The 10,694-nt window shown below is 41.7% G+C and overlaps 1 pseudogene; it reads left to right on the plus strand.

Annotated features, from left to right (window-relative positions):
• Positions 1-5,968: 5,968 nt before the first annotated feature.
• Positions 5,969-6,918, plus strand: LOC141102327 (olfactory receptor 5B12-like; annotated as a pseudogene).
• Positions 6,919-10,694: the final 3,776 nt, after the last annotated feature.

Genomic DNA, 10,694 nt, shown 5'->3' on the forward strand with positions numbered 1-10,694 from the left:
TGTCAGGATAAAGCGGATCAAAGATCGTGACTATTTGGGGATGTTTGGTACGTAGCCGTTCAGAAGGGCTATGGATGGATTTTGGATCACAGGACACTTTGTGACTTTACGTATAATGTGGAAAATAGTATTCCAGTATCCTCTGATTTTTGGGCATTCCCACCAGGTGTGTAGCATAGTCCCCAGGCTGTGGAAGTCTAATGATAGGAGCATTCCTTCCTGTTTGGGTCCCCCTTCCCAATCCCAATTGTAAAATGGAGATTATGTCCACTGCTCTCCATACCTGATCTGGGCCTTGTCATCCCAGCATGAAGCCTACCTGGTCTTTATGAATGTATTGGTTAATGAACGTTGCTAAGCGATTCGCCATGACTTTGGTCAGGATTTTTAAATCATATTTGATTAGTGAAATAGGCCTATAGTTCCCCACAGCCCTTGTGTCCTTAGGCAGGTTTAGGAATTACAGTAATGTATGCTGAATTGAGAGGGTTATCCAGTGGCTTCCCATCTTTCTTTGAATTAAAGAACCTCGTCATGTACTGTACAGAGCTAGGATTTCTGCAAATGCTTTATAATATGGTACTGAGAAAACATCTGGGCCTGGAGCTGAACCCCCTTTCAGGTTCCTGATTACCTCCCCTACCTCTTCGGTTGTTATGGGAGATTCCAGTTCCGCATTATGTTCGGCTGACAAAGTGGGGAGGGTTATGCTGTCTAGGAATGATTCTATCTGCATCGGGTTCACGTCTGTGGATGCTTTATACAAGTTGGAGTAGTATTCTTGGAAGGATTTTAGTATACCTTGTGGGTTTAATGTAAAGGTACCATCTGCTTGTCTGACTTTCGGGAGAGAGTATGACTTGTGTTTTGGGAAGAGCTTAGTAGCTAGCATCGTGCCTATTTTGTCTTTTTTTAAGGTAGCTCCCACCCTACTAATATGTTTATCCGTTCTCGCTGTCAAAGCTAGGTTTAGGGCCAGTCTCGCCGTGTCAAGAGACAATATAGGGACACTTGAGGGGTCTTTTTTATGTTTTTTGCATAGGTCATTATAGTCCTGTTCCAGTCTAACCAGGTCCACCTTTCTTTCCTTTTTTAGTTGTGAAGCTATTTGTATCAGTTTGCCTCTAATCATGGCTTTATATGCCGCCCAAAGTGTTTCCACTGATATCTCGTCAGTATCATTAAGCTTGAAATATTCTTGCAATGTCTGTAGTTCTATCACTCTGATGGGATCACTGAGAATAGATTTGTTTAGTCTCCAGTTTGGTGTATTTTGTTTAATTGAGACACTGCGGAGTGACAGAGACACCATAGAATGATCAGACCAGGCTGCCTCTATATTTGGTGGCTGATGGGATAAGATGAGTGAAGAGGAGAATATGGTCTATCCTTGAGTATGAATGATGTGGGGTGGAGCAATGAGTGAAGTCTCGTGTAGAGGGGTTCAGCTCCCTCCAAATGTCCACTAGCCCTTGCTGGTAAATTAGTTTTGCTATCTTGACACTGCCTTTGTTGGGTCTAATAAGTTCTGATTTTAGAGGGTTAGATTTGTCAAGGCTCGAGTCAAAGGCCATGTTAGAATCTCGACCCAGGATTGTAGTTCCTTCAATCAGAGGCTTCAGAATTTGAAACATCCGTTAAAAGAATTGTACCTGACCTTTGTTGGGAGTGTAATAGGAGATAAACGAATATTTGTGTTCGTCTAGAATACCCTTCACCAGGAGAAACCTTCCCTCTGGGTCTCTGTGCTCCAGCTGTGTTGTGAATTTGCAGTGTTTGGAAAACAGGATTGCCACCCATCTGGTCTTATCTTCAGCATTTGCTAGATAAAATTGCTCTTGTCCCATGGGGTGATGTTTGGCTTGTCGGTGTGGGACATTTGGTGGATCCCTGTTGTAGATTGGAGTTGTCCATCGAGTAGTCTTGAGTGATAATTTTAAGGTCTATTAGCAATCGCTCGCCTTCCGAGAAGCTGGAGAAGGCGTATTGTTTGCGTCTGTTAGTGAATTTCAAAGCAAAAGGGAAGGTCCATGTGTACTTGATGTCCTTCTTAGTAAGGGCAAGGAGAAGGGGTTTCAGAGACTGTTTTTTTTGAATAGTAAAGGGGGAAATGTCAGCAAATATTTGAATGTTGTATCCCTAGAATTGTAGCTGAGTTTGCATTTGAGACTTCTTCATCAATTGTTCTTTAATGGTATAGAAGTGGGGCTTGACCACAATGTCTATAGAGGATCCATCTTTTCTGGGTGGGCCTAAAGATCTATGTGCCCTGTCTAATTCCATCTTGTGCTCTGGTACAGAGGGGATGAGGCACTTTATAACTTCCTGGATTGTGGAAGGGATATCAGTGATAGTTTCTGGGATAACCCTTATTCTAAAGTTCTCCCTTCTTAATCGATTTTCGAGATTGTCGATCCTCGCCGGTGCCGTGTCAAGTTGTTCCTGTAGGAAGTGAATGTGGTCAGTGTTCTGATTGGCTCTTGAGATTGTTATGTCTAATTTGTGCTCAATCATTTCTATTCTTGTCCCCAAGTTTTGAAAGTCCGATCAAATATCTCCTGTAATCTTTTCTGCAGTCTGTGTCAGGCCTCTATCCAGCAGTTCTGAAAACTTGCTGAATAGATCAGCTATAGATATTGGCATGTCCTGTGCTGATCCTTCGGGTGCTGTGGGGATGCCTGGCTGTGCAGGGGTTAATGCCATGGGGGACAGACCATAGGGTCCCAGGGAGAGTTCCAGTAGTAAGACAGTGGATGCTGGGGATGGAGTTTGGCTGCAGGGAAAGGAGCTAGGAGTTTGTGGAGGAAAGGAGAGGTTTTCCTTCTGGTTCCCTGAGGCGCTGTCTCGTGGCTGAGATGTGGCCGCCATCTTGGATTTTCCTCCCTGCTCTCAAATTGAGACCCCAGCTCCCTCCTGATTGTCCCCCTCGATATGTGCTGGTGCATGGGGGGGTTACGCTGTGCTGTGGGGTCATTTCTGGGTGCTCAGCTGTGCCGGTTCTGCCGCTATGAGAGTTGTGTGGCTGGGGCAATGTGGAGCTCCGGTCTCAAGTGGCTATCTTGGATGGCTCCTTTTTTTTTTATTTCTATTAGTACTTGTCTTATAGGGCAGTGCCCAGTCCCCCATACCATTTGTTTAAAGTGGAGTTCCACCCACTTTTACAACTCTTCAGCATCCCTCAATAACTGTGCACTGTAAACAAATTGGATATTTTTTTTATTTTTTTTCTCAGCACCTACTGTATATCTGCTGTATTCATTTTTTACTTCCTCCTCCCTGGCCGCAGCCCATCGCATCATTTGCTGTTTGCAATGCCTTCTGGGAAGGGGCGGCAACTTCCTCTGAAACTGCCGTTGCATGTGCGAGATCTGCAAGGATGAGATCCAGGAAGAAATACAGTCTGGCTTCAGATGCCCACACTTAAGATGGCCACGGCCTGCTGTAAGTTTATAAAATTACAAACTACTGCTATAAACTAACAAAACAGACCTTAGTTTACAGACTAACTTTACTAGAATACATTGTATATTATAGGGGTATTTTTATTTAAAAAGTATAATTTCGGCCGGAACACCACTTTAACAATCACTTGCCCATTAGCCTTTAAAATTGCCAGAACTGATTTTAAAGATTCAGCGCCCAATTACTTTATTGGGGTTTGGATTAACAAGCAGAACTTCAGCACAGTCCAGAAAACCTCCTCTTAACTTAACGCAGGTACGTTCAGCTCATCCCTAGTTACAGTACAAGTTAACCACTTCCCGCCAACAGGGCGTACATGGACAAACTTCGGTTTCAGTGGTTATACCGGGATGATGCCTGCACCTACAGGCATCATCCAGATATCAATCTTTTCAGCAGGTGATTCTAAACAAGGCAGAGGTGATCTAAGTGGTTAATTAGCCACTCGATAACTTCTGCAGGTGGCGAAAGGAGGTCCCACCCCCACCCGCCACCGATGCCGCCTCTCCTGGGCTCTCCGGTCCTATCACTGAGGCCGGGAGCGATGCGGCTGGCGGCGATGGCTGCTCCGTACAGAGAGAGAGGAACTGAATAAATTCCCCTCTCTCTGTAACCCTGGAAACCGGAAGTGGTGAGTAGTTTGTCACTTCCGGTTCAGCCCCTTTGTTGACCTGGCCAGCAGCGGCCAGGTAAGTAGCCGATCAGATCGATCTGTCTACCCGTTTACCTGGTCAGCAGCAGCCAGATAAGTCCCAAAATCTCTCCATAAAAAGGACCTGTCACGGTTCATGCTATCACAAGGGATGTTTTCATCCCTTGTGATAGTAATAAAGTTAGTACAAAAAAAAAAGATGTAAAAAATAATATTTTTGTATCAAATAAATAAATAAAAAAATATAAAGCGCCCCATCCCACCGTACTTACGCGCAAATGTGAACGCATACATTACTCCCGCATGCATATGTAAACAACGATCGAACCACACATGTGAGTTATTGTCGCGTCAGAGTAATAGCAATAGTTCAAGCACCAGACCTCCTGTGCAAATTGCTTTTGGTTTGCAAAACAGAGGTACAATAACACAAGATGGTAAATAACCTTTCAAAAAACTATTTTCCAGAAGTCTCTCAGATAGCTCTTGTGGATGTCTCTCTGCGGGGTTTCTTTGAACACATTTTTTTTGGAGCTGTCCAATGCTAGCCACATCGTGATAGCCATTTATGGCTTCAGTTACCTAGCTGACAGTTCAACTTTGTTTATTCTATTCAGTGTGGTACAATGGGTTATCACCTTACATTACCATTTACAATCAACCCATCACATAGCTCAAGTCTATAACAGAATGGACTCACTAATACTTATGAAGAGAATTTATAACTCTATCCATGACACCATGCAACAATTCCATGAAAAATGGGAAACGTGGTCAACTTATCGACTAATGCACAAATTTTGATATCTTCTCCCCCCACCCCCTACTGCACACCCTGGTATATCTCACGTTTCACTATTTAAAATTGTACAATTATTAATGTACTTGAGCAGGAACATCATGGAAGGAGATATATTATGGATGGTTCGTTAAAAACACTTATGCCTCGTACACACAGTCGGACATTGATCGGACATTGATCGGACATTCCGACAACAAAATCCTAGGATTTTTTCCGACGGATGTTGGCTCAAACTTGTCTTCCATACACACGGTCACACAAAGTTGTCAGAAAATCCAATCATTCTGAACGCGGTGACGTAAAACACGTATGTCGGGACTATAAACGGGGCAGTAGCCAATAGCTTTCATCTCTTTATTTATTCTGAGCATGCGTGGCACTTGTGCGTTGGATTTGTGTACAAACGATCGGAAATTCCAACAACGTATTTTGTTGTCGGAAAATTTTATAGCAAGCTCTCAAACTTTGTGTGTCGGAAAATCCGATGGAAAATGTGTGATGGAGCCTACACACGGTCAGAATTTCCGACAACAAGGTCCTATCACACGATGGAAGAGGTCTTTGGTGTGCGGCTCCTATTCATCGATTTCCAATACTAAGCAGATATGGGCTTTTCAAAACAGAACCCTAGATGCCCACTGAGATTGCTTGAGGTGATATTCTGAAGGGGTGCTGCATGTATGGAAGTTCGGAATTTAAGTTCCTTTTATAGTGTTTTAGATCACTCTGTCTACTAGCCAATAAGAAAAATAGGTGACAAAAAGATATAAAAACTTTCAGTGGATTTTAAATTCTAATTTTAAAGACTGTTCTCAGTTATAGAAAAAAATGCTCCAAAGTTGTTATTAATTAAATCTTAGGAGACCTTTAATGAGTCTTTCAGCTTTGTGTTCTTACAACACAGCAGACGTTCCTGAGAGAATGCCAATATTTTATATAAGAATAAATCATTCGCTGTTACAAATATACAGATGTAAATCTGAGAATAATGTTTAGGAACATCGTAATTTTATTACTGTGTTATAGTGATACATTTAAACAAAGAACAAAAAATGTATAATATGAGGAATCTGACAGAGATTTCCTCTTTCACTCTTGTGGGTCTATCAGACCATCCGCTGACCATGAATGCACTTTCTGTGCTCTTCCTTCTGATTTATCTTATGACTGTTATTATAAACCTTCTTATTTTTTTCTTGGTCATCACTGACTACCATCTGCACAACCCAATGTATTTTTTTCTTGCCAATTTGGCATTTCTGGACATGTCCTATTCATCAGTGACCGCACCAAGGATGCTCTTTGATTTGGTCACAAAAAGCAGATCAATATCCATTCCTGCCTGTATATCCCAAACCTTTTTCTACATCTCCTTTGCTGGCTCAGAACTTTTCTTGCTCTCGGCTATGTCCTACGACCGCTACATTGCCATCTGCCACCCTCTACATTACAAATTAATTATGTCTTGGAGGGTCTGTGCTCGTATGGCCTCTCTGGTCTGGGTTGTAGGATGTTCTCTCTCTTTGTTCATACTTTATTTTTGCTCAGGTTGTCCTTCTGCAGGACATCTTCCATCCACAACTTTTTTTGTGACCTTCCACACATATATCAAATTACATGTACTGATCCCTTCATAAACATGGTGGTCATATTCATAACAGGTGCTAGTGTTGATTTGGGAGCCCTTCTTCTTACCTTTCTTCCCTATGTCTATATTTTCAGGACCATTATTAGACTCCGTAGCAAGACTGGAAAGAAGAAAGCATTCTCCACCTGCACATCACACCTCACCGTGGTCTCTATCTTTTATGTATCCTTAATTTTTATTTACTTGGTTCCCTCCTCCAGCAATATGGTCAATTTATACAAGCTGTTTTCAGTCATAATTGCCCTCATTAACCCATTGCTGAATCCTCTGATCTACAGCCTGAGGAACAAAGATCTCATGGATGCACTTATGAGGTCTTATTATCACTTAAAGTTAATCCAGGCATCATTCTGAAAATATCATTGTGGACTTTGACACTTTTTGTATTTCTAGGACACTTTCAGTTGACTAAAATTTTCAGTAATGTCCTTTATAAAATGTGTACATGTCAGAGGCTCATACTTGTACTTACCTTTGCATGACCAGAGGTCATTGTAACCCACAGGCCACATGTAGCAGTTTCAGCTTGCTTTGCTTATCCTCAAAAATACTATTTTGCTTACCATATTTTTTTTTCAAAGATTTTAAATCATCTATAAAGCCTTTAACTGTGACATAGCTGACATTTCGAAAAAAAAATAAAAAAATAAATTTTACATTGAATAATGAGCAACATATTTTGCATAAAATAATACTATTCCCAATGTTTTCACTAAATTATTTTTTCCTTTTTATTTCAAGTACAGGGACCCCAAATATGTGTAATTTTTGATGAATATGTCAGCATGGTATGGTTCTGTCAGAAACCATGAATCAGACTGAGATAGAAGTAAAGTTAAATCACACTTGTTTAATAATAATAAAAAAGGTAAACAGAGTAAACGTAGTCAAAACATAGCCAGAGTTCAGGAACCGGAACGTATATTCAGACAAGCCAAAACATCAGGGAGCCAGAGATGAGCGTAGTAGAATAGCAAGCAGGATCTGTAGCCAGAAGGAATGTCAGCCAAGCAAGTCTTTAACAGGAACACAGGAGAGCGTCTCTAGAGATGTGACCAAGGCGAAGGCAGAGATCATCTGGGCCGGATGGCTTAAGTAGGCAGGACTGATGAGCAGGATGTCATCAACAGGTGAGTCACTGTGGAGATAAAGGAGCTGGCAATTAGCCAACGGCTGAGCATCCAGCTTTGAGAAGGAAGGGCTGAGCCCAGCCCTGACAGGCTCATAAGTGTCCAGTAGATTGGTTTCAATGCTTTGATGGGTGATCATTGATTCCTTACAGTATTAAAGACATTTTTTTCAATCATTTGGACTTTTAGGTGTGAAAAGCTTTATGTAAAACACATGTTTATGTAAAACACATCTAGCACATTGCTAGATCAAGATTGGGCTAAAGTAAGTATTAGGGGGGCTGAGGGGAGAGCTGCAGCCCCCCTAATACTTACCTTAGCCCAATCTCCATCTGGCAATGTGCAAAAAACCCAAAGGTGAGAGCTGCACACAGAAGGTTTTTTACCTTCATGCATTGCATGAAAACCTTCAGCCTTTACAACCTCTTCAATCGCTATTTGACCACTCCATAAGTTGAGGGTCAATACATTCTGATAAGAGACTTTGTGTACTCACATGTGATAGTTAGGGATGGGTGAATGGTTCGGCCCGTGTACAAGTTCGGGTCGAACTTTCGCTGTTCGGACGTTCAACGAACACCTCAACAAATGGGTCATCTGAAGCAGTGAAAGCTTCGGCCAATCAGGGCACAGAGCACTGTCAGAGTCATGATTGGACACTGTCATCATGACTTTATCCAATCATGGCTCATTCCCGCCCCACAGTATAAAAGTATTCTTTCAATGGCAGCCATTTTCAGTGTGATTTTGGTGTGGAGAGAGATAGAACAGGGCTCTGTTCAGTGCTATTAGTTAGTTAGTGTGCTATACTGTGCTATTTTGCTTCAATTGACAGTGTAGAATATTAGTTTAGTATCAGTCTAGCGATAGTGTGAGTGTAGTGAGGAGGACCATCATTCAGCTTTGCATAGTGTGCAGCTAGAGTAGGGACAGCTCAGATAGTTTCATTGTAGTGAGACCGTATCATTCATACATACATTAGTGTATAGCTAGTGTAGGGACAGTTCAGTTTTGAACACCGTCTATTTGATTGCGTTACTGCCAATTTAACGCCATTTACTTCTGTGTGCACTACTGCCAGTTTAACGCCATATAGTCCTGTGTGCGTTACTGCCAGTTTAACGCCATATAGTTCTGTGTGCATTACTGTCAGTTTAACGCCATTTACTTCTGTGTGTGTTACTGCCAGTTTAACGCCACATAGTTCTGTGTGCATTACTGTCAGTTTAACGCCATTTACTTCTGTGTGCACTACTGCCAGTTTAACGCCATATAGTCCTGTGTGCGTTACTGCCAGTTTAACGCCATATAGTTCTGTGTGCATTACTGCCAGTTTAATGCCATTTACTTCTGTGTGTGTTACTGCCAGTTTAACGCCATATCGTTTTTGTGTGCGTTACTGACAGTTTAACACCATATAGTTTTGTGTGTTACTGCCAGTTTAACGCCATTTAATTCTGTGAGCGTTACTGCCAATTTATCGCCATATAGTTTTGCATGTATTACTGCCAGTTTAACGCCATATAGTTCTTTGTATCACTGTACGTTTGGCGCATTATGTTGCAGTATATTATATTGTATCCGTGGAGTGTGTCTGTGTAGTGTGACTACTCAAATTAAAGTGCACCAAACACCACTTTACATTGATTAAAGTGCATCTACATACAGATTTCCACTTCTACTTTACATTTGCTTATAAGCACCGCCCCCTTCCTCCCAATAATGTCTAGGAGGACAACAAGGAGAGGCAGACGTTCCCTTGGCACTGTAAAGGGGCCAGCAACAAATGTGTCCCCAGGCAAAGGTGGACGTGGTGGTCATCAGTCCTCAGGCAGGGCATCATTTCCTCTGTTTAGTGATGTTGCCCATGCTATCCAGCCACAGCATGCATGCAGTGGACTGGCTTACTAAACCTTCCTCATCCTCCTCATCCTCTGTCATGCAAGCAGAGACAAGTGTGCAGTTCCCTGCAGTTGCTAGAGTGGATAAACCTGCCTCCTTGTCCACAAAGAGTAATTTTTCTGCACCTGTTTGACAGGTGCATATCATTGCAATTTTTTACAGCAAGGCCAATTCTTGCTTTCATCAAGGTTACCTCTATAGGGTTATGGTGGGAAGGCGCCACCGACACACAAGGACCAATTTTTGGTCTTCTATCAACTTCTATCCAAAGTCAAAGTGATACCAGAATGTATCCAAAAAAATCTATACTCTTGTTCCCAGTGCACTACATTGTGGCCTCATCATACACACCGGCTCCCCAGCTGTTGCTGAGCAAAATAAAGGCAGCTTGCAGGGAAAATGTCATTTTTTTTGGCTTTATAAATGCAATTATTGCTGCAGCAGATTGTAGATATGGTACAGATCTGCCACTTTACAGGTAGACTAAGGGGACCCCCCCCCCAGGCACTATATTGAATAGAATTTTTCATTTTTTTGCTTTCACTTTAAAAATCAAAAAATCACTGCTCATTTAAAAATGACGTTTTTCACAAAGTTTTTTTTTTATTGATACATGTCCCCCGGGGCAGGACCCGGACCCCTATAACCATTGTATGCCCAATTACTTGCATATAAGCCTTCGAAATGGGCACTTTTGATTTTTGATGTTCGGTTCCCATTGACTTTATTGGGGTTTGTTATTTGGGTCCGAACTTTCGCAGTGTTCGAAAGTTCTGGTGCAAACCAAACAGGGGTCTGTTTGGCCCATCCCTAGTGATGGTGTGGATGTCTTATATTCACGTGTGTTTTCTTGGGCACATTTGAGGTGTCTATGGCCTTTCTTGAACTTTATGCTATAGTTTTTGTACACTTTAAATGTTTACTTATATTATTATTATGTTTTAAGTGCTTCACTTTATTTTATGTTATTTATTTCAATTTGTTTGTCAACAAATTGTGTGTGCTGATTTTCTAAACTATTATCCAGGTGCGGGTGTGTTTTGAATCATTTTGAAACTGTATGTATTAGGCTTGCACCAATACTGGTATTGTACGAGT

This window comes from Aquarana catesbeiana, linkage group LG07 (assembly GCF_042186555.1).
Source record: "Aquarana catesbeiana isolate 2022-GZ linkage group LG07, ASM4218655v1, whole genome shotgun sequence".
Taxonomy (NCBI): domain Eukaryota; kingdom Metazoa; phylum Chordata; class Amphibia; order Anura; family Ranidae; genus Aquarana; species Aquarana catesbeiana.